The sequence below is a fragment of the Budorcas taxicolor genome, chromosome 6 (assembly GCF_023091745.1).
Source record: "Budorcas taxicolor isolate Tak-1 chromosome 6, Takin1.1, whole genome shotgun sequence".
NCBI lineage: Eukaryota > Metazoa > Chordata > Mammalia > Artiodactyla > Bovidae > Budorcas > Budorcas taxicolor.
In genome coordinates, this window is record NC_068915.1 from 2978408 (window position 1) to 2998160 (window position 19753).

The window sequence follows — 19753 nt, forward strand, 5'->3', positions numbered from 1 at the left end:
TGGAGACAAAACTGTGGACACAGCAGGGGAAGGAGAGGGTAGGACAATTGAGAAAGTGGCATTGGCATATGTACACTATCTTGTGCAAAATACATAACTGGTGGGAAACTGCTGCATAGCACAGGGAAACCAGACTGATGCTCTGCAACTCCCTAAAAAGTTAATTTTATCTTTCCTTTATTTTAAATGTATTTTCATTATCAAAAGCATTAATAAAGCAGCACATATTTGCATTGTGAGATTTTCCATGTTTCTATACAGTTTACTTTCTTTGTGATCTTCAGCATTTTCCTTTATATATTTAAAACATCATTCTGAGAAGAAGACAGTAGGATTCCACAGACTGCCAAAGGAGTCCATGGGAAGGCAAATAAAGATATAGAACCTGATGTAGCACACCTGGGCAGGGAAAATAAGAAAGACACAGTAGATAAGAAAGTTGCTGAAGGAATGAGAGGAAAATGAAAAGAGGACAGGATCCAGAGCATCACAGTGGGTTGACTTTATTGGGGAGTAGAAACAGTTATTCCTTTGTGGCATGATGGAAGGCACAGATGCATTAACAGGGGTGCATGTGGCTTTATTGATGTATTGATTATGTCTGGTTTTGAATATTTTTACAATAAGGTAAAAAGTGAGTGCATCACAAAAGTGAATGAAGAAAGTAGTATTAGAAGCTTGAAGAGAGAAGGCACAAAGTAATAGGATTTGGGGGCATGTTTGAATACCTGTTTGAGGGCTTCATTGCATATTCAATCACGAGTTATATGAGTATATATTTTTCTGTAATCAATGAACATAGCTGATTCAGGAAAGGGTGGACATAATTTTTTAGTCTATATAACAGAGGGAAAGTAAAAGATTTTGTTGTATTTGCATGAAAGGGATATGATGAGCATCAGACATGAGTTAAATAGACAACTGAAGAAAGAAGGGAGCAGTGATATTGAAAAGGTACCAAAAAATTGGGGCTGATTTGATTATTGCAGTAATTGAGCTGGTAGAAGTTACCAGGATGATATGTGAACAGGCCAAAGCCTGAGATGCTTGAAATAGAAATGTCTGTGATGGTGTATCGATAGGGTCTAGGGTAGGAGTGTTACAGAACTCAAATTTAGCTCCTTGGCACTTGAAGCCAATAATTGAAGAGGGCAAGTGTCAATAGAAAGTAAAGACAGGTTAATAAGAAAAGCTGGCAATCTGGGGAGAAGTAGATTCATGTCTTGAGACCAAATCCAAATATTTTGCTGAGTTGGGACAGTTTTTAATGGAAAATATGAGAAGAATCTCAGTGAATCACAGAGGCAGGAGCCTGGGTTCCATATTCTTCTCCATTGCATGAAGGCTGACTGGCTGTCACTACAGATGTTATTTTGCCTGTGTGATATGCCTGCAAGATTGCTAAGGAGGTAATTAAGGGCAGAGAGCTCATCATTCTTTAACTACTTAGTTCTTCACTCTTACTTCTATCTAGGAAAAGAATAAACAGGCTAATTAGGTTCTTTCAAGGTTAGAAGGGAACAGAAATGGGCAAAAGAGCTGTTTTCAGGAGGAATGATGGGAGTGCCTAGCAAAGATGAGAGCAGGGGAAGAAAACTGAAGATAATTAGGTCAAACCACTGAGAGGCCAATACATTTACCTGAGAATGACCATATGAAAGATGAGGAGTCCTATTTTCATGAACGAAAGAAAATGACCTAGAAAATGGCAATGACAGAAATGAAGGAAGTTGGTGGGTGGTACATTAAAATGCAAAAGCTTCAAAGAAGCTGTGGATTTTGAAGGAAGGCAGCAGTAAGAAGAAAGCCTACTGACCCCAGAGCCTGACTGTAAGGCACTATAAGAGTGAGCTATGCTTTATGTTAATACTTGGAGTTCTGGCCTTCATAAATCTGAGCTTCATAAAACTAAAATTTGATAAAATGAAATTTGGTTATTGATCAAATAATTTACCTCCAGAAGTTCCTTGCATTGTTCCCTTGGATCATCCCCACAGTCCAAGCTGCTGTAGATTACATCTTACTGAGTTTAAAAAAATAAAATAGAATAAAGTGATGTGCTGTAGAAACAGGACAGGAGAACAATTCTTGGAAATTTTTTGTGGTACAATATATTTTACATATCTAAGTATTTAAATTATCTCTAAAGAAAAGCAAAAAGATTTGGGGAAACTTTATGACAATGTGAGAGCCTTGTTTCTGCCTAAGATTTGGTGAAGATTTTCAGAAGGAGAGATTTTATTTCTGGCAACAAAGAATTTAAAGGTTCAGAGGAATCTTTCCACTACAGCACATACAAAATACAAACTATTTCTAAGACATTTTTTATAGAGCAAAAAAGTAAGAAAATCCTCATTGAATAAAAACAACAACAAAGCAAAAATCCCTAGGAGCACATGAGTGCTATTTCCTGTTTTTTTCTCCTTTTTCCCCAAGTCTCTTGGTATCTTTTCTGACTATCTTCTATCCAGGTGTTTATGTTGTGCCCTTGTCTTTACTGCTTGTGACTGCAGCATCAGTGATGCTTTGGCATTCTGGGTCAACCAAGCAAATTAAAACCCTTGTAGAATCTGTTTTGTTTATCACAGTTTCTACAAATACAATGCCATTTCCACGATTATCATAAATCTTTCTTTGCAATTTTCCTTTTATTTCTTCTGAACTGACTAATATGAATTAGCTTTTATCTGAAGATATTAGGTAATGAAAAAACCTACCGTTGTTCCAATATTCTGCAATATACTTTTGGTTTAGCTACATACACTCAATGGATTGGAGGTGTTTGTTTTATCCATACTCTTTTTAAAAGCTTTTTTAAAAAATTGAAATATAGTTGATTTACAAGGCTGTTTTAGTTATTCTTTTTTTGGATTCTTTTCCATTAGAATTTATTATAAAATATTGAGTATAGTTTCCTGTGCTATAAAGTAGATCCTTATTGGTTATCTATTTTACACATGGTAGGAGAAGGCAATGGCACCCCACTCCAGTACTCTTGCCTGGAAAATCCCATGGACAGAGGAGCCTGGCAGGCTTCAGTCTATGGGGTCGCTAAGAGTCTGACACGACTGAGCGACTTCACTTTCACTTTTCACTTTCATGCGTTGGAGGAGGAAATGGCAACCCACTCCAGTGTTCTTGCCTGGAGAATCCCAGGGACAGGGGAGCCTGGTGGGCTGCCGACTATGGGGTCGGACAGAGTCGGACACGACTGAAGCGACTTAGCAGCAGCAGCAGCAGCAGCAGCAGCAGTGTTTATGCTCTTTCAGATATGCATTTTGCTGCTATTCATCTTTAGGTGTTTCTTGTATGCGAGGATTTATGTTTGGGTGGTTTACTGGCAAGAAGACAACATGATGCACAATATTGATGTGAGTGCATAGGAGTACCTTCATTTTATTTCTACATAATATTTCCAGTACATCAGGAACTTTCTCTAATATTAAAAATAATGAAATGGTTAAAGTATTATTCTGTATCTACAGTATAAATTTCTATATTCTAATACATATTATATTAATCAATTTCAAAATACTATAGTTCAAGATAACAATTGAAAAAATGCTTAAGAACAAATTCCTACATTTAATGGAAACTAATTGAAGTTGCCTATCAAATTTGAGCTTCATTGAGTCTGAAGAGCCCTACAGAAGACCCTGTTTTGGGGGGAGGAGGAAAGGAGTCATGTATTTTATATTAATTTTTTCAAGTTCTAAAATATATAGTAGGGTATTGCAAGGAGATTTCATAAAGAAAGGACCCAGCTGCTTCCCAGATTTCATTTAAAGATTCATAAAGAACAAGATAAGAGGGTCCAGAAGCCCAAGGATGACTTTTTTTTTTGTTTTCTGCATGAGCAAAAAGCACAGAAAATACTGAGGGGTGCACTTTAAAAGCATTTCTAGTTAGTCACTGAGGTCAATTAAACTGCTGTCCAGCAAACATCTATTCCTTAACCCCAAACCACCTTTGGCAGAGGATACTTTCCTGTGATTTGGATGTTGGCCTTCTCCATGTGAGTTTTTTTGGTCAATGGACACAGGTGGAGGTGAGACTGTCAAAGTCCAAGTCAAGATCTGAAATACCATTGTCTGTTTACACTTATTTAGGAGTGACTCTGATTTTTCCCAAAGTAGCCACTATTCCTACTTCTGAGACCCCAGAATGAACTCCCATGGTGTCGAGTCCCTTCAGAAGCAGAGTCACAGAGATTGATCTACATGATCTCCAGCATGAGAACAAATGCTTATGTTTATAGGATATAGCAAGGGTGAGGTTGTTTTGTGTGTCGACAAGACACACCCGTGACCATAGGAATTAATCAGAAGGCTTCTTGTTTACTCACCACAGCCTTGGTAATTGGACACTTTTCCAGCTACAATCTAAGTCCCTCCAATACTGGGATTGAATAGATGCTAACTTTCTCTTAAGACTTACTGTGTCTCCTTAAAAGCTTCCCATTCACTGTTTCTCCAGTTTTGGACTTTTTGGACCCTTACTAGTCCTTACCTTACATCTTGCCTCATTCAAGATACTATTTTTTTAATTAGCGTATAGTTGCTTCACAATGTTGTGTTAGTTTCTGCTGTACAATGAAGTGAATCTATATATAGAGATAGATGATAGATAGAAATATCTCCTTCCTTTTAGACCGCCCTCCCATCCACCCCATCCCACCCTGCTAGGTCATCACAGAGCACTGAGCCAATATCCCTGTGTATACAGCAGCTTCCTGCTATCTATCTATTTTGCACACGGTACTGGATCTACATCAGTCTCTATCTCCTAATTCTGCCCATCCCCCTTCTGCCACACTCTTGTATGCACATCCATTCTCTATGTCTGTGTCTCTGCTCCTGCCCTGCATAAAGTTTCATTGGTACCACTTTTCTAGATTCCACATATACGGATTACTATATGATGGTTGTTTTTATCTTTCTGACTTACTTTACTCTGTATGACAGACTCTAGGTTTTATATTTGTTCAAATTCTCTATTTCTGAGAATATTTGTATCCTAGTACAGGAATCCTGCTGGGATAATGTAACTTAAAATTATATATATATATATGAGAGAGAGAGAGCAAATATCTGACCTAAATGAAAGAAAGGGGGATGTAGATCAAAGAAAATAAACAGTTAACAAATGGTTTCCCCGGTGGGTCAGACAGTGAAGTATTTGCCTGCAATGAGGGGGACCAGGGTTCGATCCCTGGCTCGGGAAGATCCCCTGGAGAAGGAAATGGCACCCCACTCCAGTACTCTTGCCTGGAAAATCCCATGGATGGAGGAGCCTGGTCGGCTACAGTCCGTGGGGTCACAAAGAGTTGGACACGACTGAGCGATGACACACATTGAACAAATGGCACAGAGATTTAAACTCAAACATGCATGAGTGCTCCCAGTGCTCAGTTGTGCCTAATTCTTTGCAACTCCATGGACTATAGCACACCAGGCTTCTCTGTCCATGAGAACTTCTAAGAAAGAATACCATTTCCAAGCAGGTTGTCATTTCCTATTCCAGGGGATCTTCTCGACCCATGGATGAAACCCACATCTCTAGCATCTCTTGCATTGGCAGAAGGATTCTTTGCCTCTGCATCACCTGGGAAGACCCAGTTCAAACATAAACGTTATTAATATAACTGAAAATAAATTAATTTCTCCAATTAAAAGACAAAAATGATCATGCGTGCCTGCTAAGTTGCTTCATGCCGTGTCCAACTCTGTGTGACTCTATGGACTGTAGTCCCCTGGGCTTCTCTGTCCATGGGGATTCTCTAGGCAAGAATACTGTAGTGAGTTGCCATGCCCTGTTCCAGGGATAGAACTCCCATGTCTTACATCTCCCTGCATTGGCAGGTGAGTTCTTTATCACTAGCACCACCTGGGAAGCCCTAAAATGAACATTCTTGACAAAAAAAGCCAACTATATGCTATTTACAAGAAGTTCACATAAGATGTAAAAATACTGAAAAGTAAGGAAAAATAGGATTGAAAAACAAACACCATGTAAACAATACCTAAAAAGAAATTTTTGTATCCATATTAAAATCTAACCAGCAGAATTTCAGGTAAAAATCCTCCAAAATATTAGTTCAAATAAAGAGGAATATATATATTATACATATACATTAAGATTAGCACTGTTGTATTGGTATAACAATGTATGCATGGACAAAGGAATAGAATAGATGTCACAAAAAGATATCCATAGATATATATGAATGCCTGACATAATACAGGTGACACTCTTAAGAAGGACAATAACACAGTAAACAGTTGGACCAACCATGAAAAGAAACTTAACTATGCATATAGTAAAACTAGGTATTAATTTTCTAATAATAGGAAAAGATAATTTACAAAGAAAGATCAGTAATTGTAATTTTTAATAATATGGTTTCTAAATCTAATTGAAAAATGTTTACAAATATATCTCTCTAAAATGAAACTTGAATTAAAATCATTTTCCCCAAGAATCCTACACTGTCTTCAGTTCAGTTCAATTCAGTTGCTCAGTCATGTCCGACTCTTTGCAACCCCATGAACTGCAGCACGCCAGGCATCCCTGTCCATCACCAACTCCCAGAGTTCACCCAAACTCATGTCCATAGAGTCGATGTCACCCAAACTCATGTCTATCTAGTCAGTGATGCCATCTAGCCATCTCATCTTCTGTCATCCCTTTCTCCTCCTGCCCCCAATCCCTCGCAGCTTCAGAGTCTTTTCCAATGAGTCAACTCTTCATATGAGGTGGCCAAAGTATTGGAGTTTCAGCTAACGCATCAGTCCTTCCAAAGAACACCCAGGGCTGATCTTCTTTAGAATGGGCTTGTTGGATCTCCTTGCAGTCCAAGGGACTCTCAAGAGTCTTCCCCAACACCACAGTTCAAAAGCATGAATTCTTCGGTGCTCAGCTTTCTTCACAGTTCAACTTTCATATCCATACATGACCACTGGAACCAGCTTGAACATCAGGAAGTTCATGGTTCATGTATTGCTGAAGCCTGGCTTGGAGAATTTTGAGCATTACTTTACTAGCGTGTGAGATGAGTGCAATTGTGTGATAGTTTGAGCATTCTTTGGCATTGTCTTTCTTTGGGATTGGAATGAAAACTGACCTTTTCCAGTCCTTGGCCACTGCTGAGTTTCCCAAATTTGCTGGCATATTGGGTGCAGCACTTTCACAGCATCATTTTTCAGGATTTGAAATAGCTCAACTGGAATTCCATCACCTCCATTAGCTTTGTTCGCAGCGATGCTTTCTAAGGCCCACTTGACTTTACAATCCAGGATGTCTGGCTCTAGGTGAGTGATCACACCATCGTGTTTATCTTGGTCATGAATATCTATTTTGTACAGTTCTTCTGTGTATTCTTGCCACCTTTTCTTAATATCTTCTGCTTCTGTTAGGTCCATACCATTTTTGTTCTTTAACAAGCCCATCTTTGCATGAAATGTTCCATTGCTATCTCTAATTTTCTTGAAGAGATCTCTAGTCTTTCCCATTCTGTTGTTTTCCTCTGTTTCTTTGCATTGATCACTGAGGAAGGCTTTCTTATCTCTCCTTGCTATTCCTTGGAACTCTGCATTCAGATGCCTATATCTTTTTCTCCTTTGCTTTTCGCTTCTCTTCTTTTCACAGCTATTTGTAAGCAACCCCCCCCCCCCCCGACAGCCATTTTGCTTTTTTGCATTTCTTTTCCATGGGGATGGTCTTGATCCCTGTCTCCTGTACAATGTCACAAGCCTCATTCCATAGTTCGTCAGGCACCCTATCTATCAGATCTAGTCCCTTAAATCTATTTCTCACTTCCACTGTATAATCATAAGGGATTTGATTTAGGTCACACCTGAATGGTCTAGCTGTTTTCCGTACTTTCTTCAATTTAAGTCTGAATTTGGCAATAAGGAGTTCATGATCTGAGCCACAGTCAGCTCCTGGTCTTGTTTTTGCTGACTGTATAGAGCTTCTCCATCTTTGGCTGCAAAGAATATAATCAATCTGATTTTGGTGTTGACCATCTGGTGATGTCCATCTGTAGAGTCTTGTCTTCTGTTGTTGGAAGATGGTGTTTGCTATGACCAGTGCGTTCTCTTGGCAAAACTCTATTAGCTTTGCCCGGCTTCATTCCGCATTCCAAGGCCAAATTTGCCTGTTACTCCAGGTGTTTTCTGACTTCCTACTTTTGCATTCCAGTTCGCTATAATGAAAAGGACATCTTTTGGGGGTGTTAGTTCTAAAAGTTCTTGTAGGTCTTCATAGAACCGTTCAACTTCAGCTTCTTCAGTGTTACTGGTTGGGGCATAGACTTGGATAACTGTGATATTGAATGGTTTGCCTTGGAAACAAACAGAGATCATTCTGTTGTTTTTGAGATTGCATCCAAGTACTGCATTTTGATCTCTTTTGTTGCCATGATGGCTACTCCATTTCTTCTAAGGGATTCTTGCCGCAGTAGTAGATATAATGGTCATCTGAGTTAAATTCACCCATTCCAGTCCATTTTAGTTCACTGACTCCTAGAATGTCAATGTTCACTCTTGTCATCTCCTGTTTGACCTCTTCCAATTTGCCTTGATTCATGGACCTGACATTCCAGGTTCCTATGCAATATTGCTCTTTACAGCATCGGACCTTGCTTCTATCACCAGTCGCATCCACAACTGCGTATTGTTTTTGCTTTGGCTCTTTCCCTTCCTCCCTTCTGGAGTTATTTCTCCACTGATTTCCGGTAGTATATTGGGCACCTACCGACCTGGGGAGTTCCTCTTTCAGTATCCTATCTATTTGCCTTTTCATACTGTTCATGGGGTTCTCAAGGCAAGAATACTGAAGTGATTTGCCGTTCCCTTGTCCAGTGGACCACATTCTGTCAGACCTCTCCACCATGACCCACCCGTCTTGGGTGTCCCCACATGCCATGGCTTAGTTTCATTGAGTTAGACAAGGCTGTGGTATGAGTAATTAGATTGACTAGTTTTCTGTGATTATGGTTTGTGTGTCTGCCCTCTGATGCCTCTCGCAACACCTACAATCTTACTTGGGTTTCTCTTACCTTGGACGTGAAGTATCTCTTCATGGCTGCTCCAGCAAAGTGCAGCCACTGCTCCTTACCTTGGATGAAGGATATCTCCTCACAGCCGCCCCTCCTGACCTTGAATGAGGAGTAGCTCCTCTCGGCCCTCCTGCTCCTGCGCAGCCACCGGTTAGCAGAAGGCAGTTACTTAGCTAGGTTTCAGGAGAAGGTGGTGGTGGGAGAAGCATGCAGATGGCCACCCAGGTTTGTATGATCTGGTCTCCAGATGAGAGTCATGATGCTGAGGTTCAGAGATAGTCCATGGTATTCAGGCAGGCCCAGCGTATCCTGGAGCTGGGTACAGTTTGTAAGCAGCACACAGGTGTCCAACAAGGAAGTAAATCAGGATTACCTACTTATCCTGAGTCTTAAATTCCAGCTGTTTCTTCCCAGAGACGATATGTGTGCTCAGTCACTTCAGTTGTATCTGTCTCTTTGCCACCCTATGTACTGTAGCCCACCAGGCTCCTCTGTCCATGGGATTCTCCGAGCAAGAATACTGGAGTGGGTTGCTAGGCCTTCCTCCAGGGGATCTTCCCCACCCAGAGATTGAACATATGTCTCCTGCATCTCCCACATTGCAGACAGATTCTTTACCTACCGAGCCACCTGGGAAGCCCCCCAGAGAACATATCTTTTGCTAATTCACACAGAAATGGGCTAGAGGCTCTGCAACCAAGGCAAGTGGTAACAGTAAGACATGTGCCCAGTCCCAGTGGATATATGAGTAAATTTCTGATCTTGATTATAGGGATAAAGTAATAGCCAGATTACTAAATTTAGGGCATAGATTCTGAATGAGAGGAGTGGCAGGGTGAACCTAGTTCTGTCCCTTGGACTCTCAGATTTCCTTCTTAACCACTTCTGACTGTAGATAGATTTGGTCTCAAGTCCCAGGGCAAGGGCAAGACTCAAGTGGGAGTCAAATGGCTCCAATACAAGTATAAAAGGAGCAGGGGGAGCTGGCAATGAAGGAGGACATTATGTCAGCCTCTTGGTTTGCCTACCCCAAAACTCCAGATTAATGGACAGCAAGACATTCTGTCATGTGCCCATAAAAGCAGCCAGTGACTAATTTCCTAAATCTGGTGTGACCTACTCGAATGCATCCTGCAAATCACAGCCACACCATGGCAGCCTAAGCACATGCCTCCTATGCTGAAAGCTCTTTGCTATTTTCCCCACTATGTATAGAATAAACCCTAAAGTGGCTCATAAATGCATCCATGATATATGCATGACTATTTCTTAAACCCTATTTCACTGAAGTTTCCATACACCTCAACTTTATAGCATCAAACGAATTTCCCCTAGAAATTCCGAATCAGCCTATTTTCCTGAAATGTCATACTCACTTCCCACTGGTACCAACTAGAGACCTAGTAAGTCTCTCCTGATGTCTCTTCCCTTGTGTTCTCTGTGCCCATATGTATCTCCATCATTGCTTTTGTAATTATTTATTCATTCTTTTTGTTTTGTTTGTGTGTGTGCTATACATCTACATATTATTTTTCATATTCTTTTCCATCATGGTTTATCACAGAATATTGAATATAGCTCCTTGTGCTGTACAATAGGAACTTGTTCATCCATCCTATATAGATTAGTTTACATCTGGTAATCCCAGATCCCAATCTTTGCTGACCAGCAGAAACTACACACAATATTGTAAATCTACTACACTCCAAAAAATTTTTAAATAAATAAAATAAGAAAGGTATCAGTTCAGTTCAGTTCAGTTCAGTCGCTCAGTCATGTCCGACTCTTTGCGACCCCATGAATCGCAGCACGCCAGGCCTCCCTGTCCATCACCATCTTCCAGAGTTCACTCAGACTCATGTCCATCGAGTCCGTGATGCCATCCAGCCATCCCATCCTCGGTCATCCCCTTCTCCTCCTGCCCTCAATCCCTCCCAGCATCAGAGTCTTTTCCAATGAGTCAACTCTTCGCATGAGGTGGCCAAAGCACTGGAGTTTCAGCTTTAGCATCATTCCCTCCAAAGAAATCCCAGGGCTAATCTCCTTCAGAATGGCCTGGTTGGATCTCCTTGCAGTCCAAGGGACTCTCAAGAGTCTTCTCCAACACCACAGTTCAAAAGCATCAATTCTTCGGCGCTCAGCCTTCATCACAGTCCAACTCTCATATCCATACATGACCACTGGAAAAACCATAGCCTTGACTAGACGGAGCTTAGTCGGCAAAGTAATGTCTCTGCTTTTGAATATGCTATCTAGGCTGGTCATAACTTTTCTTCCAAGGAGTAAGCGTCTTTTAATTTCATGGCTGCAGTCACCATCTGCAGTCATTTTGGAGCCCCCCCCCCAAAAAAGTCTGACACTGTTTCCACTGTTTCCCAATCTATTTCCCATGATGTGATGGGACTGGATGCCATGATCTTCATTTTCTGAATGTTGAGCTTTAAGCCAACTTTTTCACTCTCCACTTTCACTTTCATCAAGAGGCTTTTTAGCTGCTCTTCACTTTCTGCCATAAGGGTGGTGTCATCTGCATATCTGAGGTTATTGATATTTCTCCTGGCAATCTTGATTCCAGCTTGTGTTTCTTCCAGTCCAGCGTTTCTCATGATGTACTCTGCATATAAGTTAAATAAGCAGGGTGACAACATACAGCCTTGACGTACACCTTTTCCTATTTGAAACCAGTCTGTTGTTCCACGTCCAGTTCCAACTGTTGCTTCCTGACCTGCATACAGATTTTTCAAGAGGCAGGTTAGTTGGTCTGGTATTCCCATCTCTTTCAGAATTTTCCACAGTTTATTGTGATCCACACCGTCAAAGGATTTGGCATAGTCAATAAAGCAGAAATAGATGTTTTTCTGGAACTCTCTTGCTTTTTCCGTGATCCAGTGGATGTTGGCAATATGATCTCTGGTTCCTCTGACTTTTCTAAAACCAGCTTGAACATCAGGAAGCTAACGTTTCACATATTGCTGAAGCCTGGCTTGGAGAATTTTGAACATTACTTCACTAGCATGTGAGATGAGTGCAATTGTGCGGTAGTTTAAGCATTCTTTGGCGTTGCCTTTCTTTTGGATTAGAATGAAAACTGACTTTTCCAGTCCTGTGGCCACTGCTGAGTTTTCCAAATTTGCTGGCATATTGAGTGCAGTACTTTCACAGAATCATCTTTCAGGATTTGAAATAGCTCAACTGGAATTCCATCACCTCCACTATCTTTGTTCGTAGTGATGCTTTCTAAGGGCCACTTGACTTCACATTCCAGGATGTCTGGCTCTAGATTAGTGATCACATCATCATGATTATCGGGGTTGTGAAGATCTTTTTTGTACAGTTCTTTTGTGTATTCTTGCCACCTCTTCTTAATATCTTCTGCTTCTGTTAGGTCCAGACGATTTCTGTCCTTTATCGAGCCCATCTTTGCATGAAATGTTCCCTTGGTATCTTTAATTTTCTTGAAGAGATCTCTAGTCTTTCCCATTCTGTTGTTTTCCTCGATTTCTTTGCATTGATTGCTGAAGAAGGCTTTCTACAGAATGATCTCTGTTCGTCTCCAAGGCAAACCATTCAATATCACAGTTATTCAAGTCTATACCCCAACCAGTAATGCTGAAGAAGCTGAAGTTGAACGGTTTTATGAAGACCTACAAGACCTTTTTGAACTAACACCCAAAAAAGATGTCCTTTTCATTATAGGTTACTGGAATGCAAAAGTAGGAAGTCAAGAAACACCTGGAATAACAGGCAAATTTGTCCTTGAAATGCGGAATAAAGCAGGGCAAAGACTAATAGAGTTTTGCCAAGAAAACACACTGGTCATAGCAAACACCCTCTTCCAACAACACAAGAGAAGACTCTACAGATGGACATCACCAGATGGTCCACACCGAAATCAGATTGATTATATTCTCTGCAGCCAGAGATGGAGAAGCTGTATACAGTCAACAAAAACAAGACCAGGAGCTGACTGTGGCTCAGATCATGAACTCCTTATTACCAAATTCAGACTTAAATTGAAGAAAGTAGGGAAAACCGCTAAACCATTCAGGTATGACCTAAATCAAATCCCTTATGATTATACAGTAGAAGTGAGAAAAAGATTTAAAGGCCTAGATCTGATAGATAGAGTGCCTGATGAACTATGGAATGAGGTTCGTGACATTGTACAGGAGACAGGGATCAAGACCATCCCAATGGAAAATAAATGCAAAAAAGCAAAATGGCTGTCTGGGGAGGCCTTACAAATAGCTGTGAAAAGGAAAGGTATAGATGGATTTATTTTCTATTCTTTATTTTCCAACAGTTTTGAAATTTGATTATGCTACTTAAAACATTTTACTTTATTTTAAAATTTAGCATAAAGTTACTTAAATTGATGAACTCCATGCGAAGACAAATTGCAGTCAATTCCTAATTATCCATGTGCCACTGAATTCACAAAGTATGTAATCTATACTTTATTATTATTATTTTTTCATCCAAATGGGACTCCCCTGGTCACTAAGAACACACTGTGGCTGCTTCAATCAATCCCTCCATCAAAAAAATGTAGTGATGTATAATATTTATTTGGAAGTGTGAGTTCAGCATTGTAGGAAAATCTTGAGAGATATGAATGGTTCTGACCCTGCCTGCCACAGGAAAAACCAGATTAACAGATGACAAAATACTGTACAAATGACAAACTGGCTATGACTAAAGAGGCAAACTTCAGGGAACAAACTCTAGAGATGAACAAATGCCCAGTAACAATGTTAGATTCATTCATTCTTAAAGTATATACATAGTGTCCACTATGTCATATATTCACTGTACTCACTATGCTCAGAGCTAAAGATGACAGAAGGGAATGTCAAGCAAGGCAAAATAGCGATGGCTCTTTTTAGTTCAGTAAAGAAAATAGACAATGATATTACAATCAAGTGTGATGATAGCTATGACAGCACAGGATCTTATTATTATTTGGTTTCACTTTTTCTTCCATTGAATGTGAGTTTTATAACAGTATTTTATTAACTTCCAAATCTCTAAATCCTAGCATACTGTCAGTATGCACACTGTAACTGATAAGTGCTTGTTGAATGATTTTCTTCTCCAATCATTTCCAAATTCAACTAGCTTAGTGTTAGTGTTAATAGTGTTAATAGCTCAGTCATGCCCAACTCTTTGTGACCCCATGAACTGCAGCCCACCAGGCTGTGCTGTACATGAGATTTTCCAGGCCAAGGATACTGGAGTGGGTTGCCATTTCCTTCTCCAGGGAATCTTCCCAACCCAGGGGTTGAACCCGGGTCTCCTGTACTGCAGGCAGATTCTTTACTGACTGAGCTACAAGGGAAGCCCCAACTAGTTTGCCCACATTTAAATGTTCCCATTATATCCTCCCACTGGAGCCCTCTTATTCCAGTGGGGTACATCTTCTCACTGCCCACCCACTCACTTTTCACTGATCATGCTGTCTCCTTCCCAAGACCCTTCAGTGTCTTTCAGTGACTTTAGACTAATATACAGCAGTCCTATGTTGGGTTATAAAGCTCTTTATTTTCTAAGTCTTGATGCAATCACAACCTCACTTCATTCCATCATCCCCTATTGCTCTAACCACATCTTTGTCTATTCCTCAAACACTCTATCCATCTCCATATTAGGATTTTTGCAGCTTTATTCCCACTGCCTGAAAGCCCTCTGTCCCAGCATCTTTAGGTATCTGCATCTTTTCATTCAGGCTTCTCTTCACACATTATGTCATCAGAGAGACCATCCCTGACTTCCCCAGCTAGAGTAGCCCTCTATTCTCATCTTTCTCTATGCCTTTACCCCTTCTTTTTCCCTTAACAGTCATCACTACCTGACATTATTAAATATCTGTCATGCTCCAGGAATAATTCTAGATGATAGGTATACTGGTGTGAACAAACAAACAAACAAAATACCTACTTGGAGCCTACATTTTAGAGGGAGGAAAGAGATATTAATTTTTTAAGATGAATTAACTTGCATATCATATGGTTGTAAGTACTGTATAGTAAAACAAAGCAGGGGAAAGACTAAGAGCACTAGGAATTGAGGGAGAAATTTTAAATAAGGAAATTAGAGATGCTGATCTGATTATCAGTATGATAGTTAGATAATGACAAGCAGATCCCTGACCCAGTCCCATGCTTCAAAGTTCCTCATATTTTGAATCCCCTTGAAATGTTCCAAGTTCCTAACATTTAGAATTTCCTGGGGCCAGGTGTCCCATGGAGGGACTTGAACTGTGGTTCCAATGTCTTCTCTTTGAAGCATTATCTAACTTCCCAACCTAGGCATAGGGTTGACAAGGTGCTTCAAGGGATCTGAGCCTCTAAGGTCATCCTGCGGGTCTCACAATCAAGCTGCAATTTGAGGAGGATGGCCTGATAAGAAGTGACTTCAACTGGCCTGTGTAGCAGTTCTTCCTTGGGTCATAAGGGACTGGACCACCCAAATAGGGCTGACCTACTGATTTGATGTGACTCTAACATAGATCAGGCATTGAACTATGAATCTTCATTTGCACTGATTGGGCAGGAAACAAACTCTTTATTGATGAATCACTTTCCTCACCTGGGCCCATGACTTTTGCAATCCATTTCCTAATCAAATGATTTCTATAGACAAAGGATCCACAATAAATATTTCCACATGCCCTACCAGCAGCCTTGGCAGTTATCTCTAACTGCATAAAAATTACCCCAAAACTTAGTAGTATAAGACTACTATTATCTCAAGAATATGTGAGTCAAGAATTTGGATAGGACATAGCAGGAATTACTTGTCTCAGAAAGCTTGTTAGACTTGAAAGCTGAATCAAAATTTTCTGAAAGTTTGCTCTCTCAAACATCTGCTAGGTTGTGCTCCAGCACTTATACATAGCATGGCCTCTCCTCGTGGTTTGGGCTGGTTCAAAAAATAGTAGCTGAGTTCCAAAGTCTTGGGTCCAAAGAAATCCAAGAAGAAACCATTGGTAGTCTAGCCTTGAAGTGTTGATGTTTCTATTTGTTGAGGTATTTACAAAGGGATGCCAGTTTCAAGGGGTTGAATAGATTCTGCCTCAGGACTTCCCAGGTGGTCAGTGGCTAAGACTCCGTACTTCCACAGCAGGGGACACAGGTTCCAACCCTGCTTGGGGAACTAAGATCCCACATGCTGGTAGTGTGGTTAAAGAATAAAAAGGTTCTGCCTCTAGCCAGGTTCTGGAAGAGGACGAAGGAGTGGAAATAGTGCTATTTCATTTTAGAAAAAGTATAATCTGCCATTGAAATCTTTATTGAAAACCTTGCCTTTGAACAAGGAATTGACATGACATTTGAACAAAGGGAAACACTTTTCAGAAAAGGCAGGGGCAGAACTCTTCAGATGGGAGCATGGGTGACACATTCAAGGAAGAGCCAGGGTACCAGTGTCATAGAGCACCATATAACTACTCTCTCTCTGAAGGCCTGCCACCTCCCTGTTCAAGCTATTCACAAAGTACCGGGCTTTGTCCTCTCTCAAGTCTTAGGGAAAGCTTTTCCAGCCCAAGCAATGTCCTCATTCTGGCTACTTTGAGCAATTTATATCTTAGTGTGGGAGTAGGAAAAACAACTGTCATGTGACTCGGAGACATAATATTCTGACCAACGCATAGATCAATGCTTCCATTAAAATTTTAAATAAGCTTTAATCAGTTTATGACATGACTTACATCCATACAAATAAGGCAATTTAATGTGAAATACAGATTTTTGTCAATTTAGTGTTTCTATATCATGTCTTTTTAAAATGTGGTCACAAATTTTTATCAAGCATATCTATCTTCTTAAAGTCACACAACAAGCCAATATTTTTAGACTTTAAAGATGCACCTCTGGATTCCTCTAGTGGTCCAGTGAAATGCGTACTTCCATTGCAGAAGTGCATGGGTTCAGTCTCTCACAGAGGAATCAAGATCCCACATGCTGCACAGAGCAGAAAAAAAAAGAAAAAGCACTTAAAAACATTGGCAGCTTACTCTTTTTTATTGAATACAGTTATTTGTACATGGAAAATTATTGCTACTTCTCAAATCAAGTTGTATCAGTGGGAGCATGTTTTGCTGACTACAATAAAATTGTCTAGATCAAGTTAAAAAACTTGTTAATATAAATTTGTTTAGATATGTTAGCAAAATTTCTCAATCTTTGTTTATATAAATTTAAAATAATTAGTTATGGAAACTATTAGCATCCTAAATATATCTTGAGCATCATATTTTAAGTAATATTCTTATTGAGAACCTAAATACAACAAATATATTTTCTCAAGAAAAATGTCTATTAATACAGTGTCAAGGAATTTTCGTATTTTGTGCATTTGGGAAAAAATAATGCATTCTTCAGAAGGTAAAATGATCTTATAAAAGTAACCACAGATCATTCAAAGCTTACAAGATATCTAAAAGTCAAGAAGAGATTAGACTTTACATATCCAAAAGAGCTTAGAGTTTCTAAAAGATATGGACAGGATTCCTTAGCTCTAGAAAGGAAAATTTTACGTTTTAAAAATTGAGCAGATGGAAAATTTCTGAACTGTCTGTCTGGAAATTGCATCTAGACATCTGTGAGTGAAAAGAAAATTGGGTAAGGTGAACTGAGACCATTTTCTATATAAATTTTGCAGTCAGTGACTGTCATTAAAAATGGGGGCTCAGAGGAGGATCAAGACTGCAGAGTGGGAGAATCCACATTCTCAACTCCTCCCATGAACACATCAAAAATATTATTATTTGTGAAACAATTCTCATGGAAAACTAACTGCAAACTGGCAGAAGATCTGTACAACAAAACCTGAAAGAAAGATAACCATATAACTAGATAGGATGGAAAAAAAAGTCACCCTTGAATGATTATCAGTTTAAAGCTAGTAGATATAGTTATGGATCGATATACTTGAACTCCATGGTAACCAGAAATCAATACCATATAATAGGTTAACAAAAATAAAGGCACTCAAGTATACCACAAAAAAATAATAATAAAGTAAAATCACTAAAGGGAAAACTAAAAGAAGAAGAAATGAATGAAGAAAAGCTACAAAAACAACTGGAAAGCTAGGAGTATATAGGAGTAATACATACCTACAAATCATTGCTTTAAATGCCAATAGAATAAATGCTCCAGTCAAAATACATAGAGTGGCAGACTGGATAAGAAAATAAGAACCTACAATATGCCACATACAAGAGACCATTTCAGGGAAAAAGGCACATGGATTGAAAGTGAGGGGGTGGAAAAATATATTTCATACAAAAAGAAACAAGAAAGGGAGAATAGTGAATACTTATATCAAATGAAATAGAATTTAGAACAATGTCCATTAAAAAAAAAAGAAAAGCATTATATAATGATAAAGGGATCAATAGAAGAAAAGGATATTACACTCATTAATATATATCCACTCAATGTAGGAGCACCTAAATATATAAAGCAAATGTGAACAGACATAAGAAATAAATTGATAATAGGAAACTTTAATAACAGGAAACTTTAACACCCTGCTGACATCAATGGACAGATCATTCAGGCAGAAAATAGATGAGGCAGCTGAGATCCTAAATAACACAATAGACCAGGTGAACTTAATTGATATATGCAGGACACTATATCTAAAAAAAAAAAAAAAAAAAAATTAGAAAATTAGAAAATGCCACTTTTTACAAGCATGTGTGAAATGTTCCATATGGTCTCTAGAACGGACCATGTACTATGTTCAAAATAAGCCTCAACAAATATAAGAGGATGGAATTTGCTTCCAGCATCTACTCTGATCACAACAGTATGAAATCAACCACAGGAAGAAAAAAGGAAAAGAAAGAATACTTGGAGACTAAAAAATATTTTACTGGAATGTCAATGGGTCAATGATAAAGTCAAGGAAGAAATAAGAATATATAGCTTAAGACAAAGGATGATGAAAACATCTATGTGATGTTTTTAAAAATCTATGTGATGCAGCAAAAGCAGTTCTAAGAGGGAATTTCATAGTGAAACAGGCCTTCCTCAAGAAACAAGAAAAATCTCCTTCCTAAAATACCAACTAAAACAACTAGCAAAAGAAAAACAAACAAGCAAAACCCAAAGTCAGCAGAAGGAAGGAAATAATAAATATCAGTGAGGAAATAAATAAAATGGAGCTTAAAAAACAGAAAAGATCAATAAAACCATAACTGGTTCTTAGAAAGGGCAAACAAAACTAACAAACTTCTGGCCAGACTCAATAACAAAAGAGAGAGGATCAAAATAAACAAAACTAGAAATGAAAGATGAGAAATAACAACTGATATCACAGAAACACACACAAAAAACCATAAGAGAATATTATGAACAATTTGCTGTTGTTCAGTCACTCAGTCATGTCTGACTCTTTGTGGTACCATGGAATGTAGCATGCCAGCCTTCCCTACCTTCACCATCTACTAGAGCTTGCTCAAACTCATGCCTGTCAAGTTGTTGATGTCATACAAACATTTCATTCTCGGCGGTCCCCTTCTTTTCCTGCCTTCAATCTTTCCCAGTATCAGGGTCTTTTCTAATGAGTCAGATCTTTGCATCAGGTGACAAAAATATTTGAGGTTCAGCTTCAGCATCAGTCCTTCCAATGAATATTCATGACTGATTTCCTTTAGGATTGACAAATTTGTTCTCTTTGCAG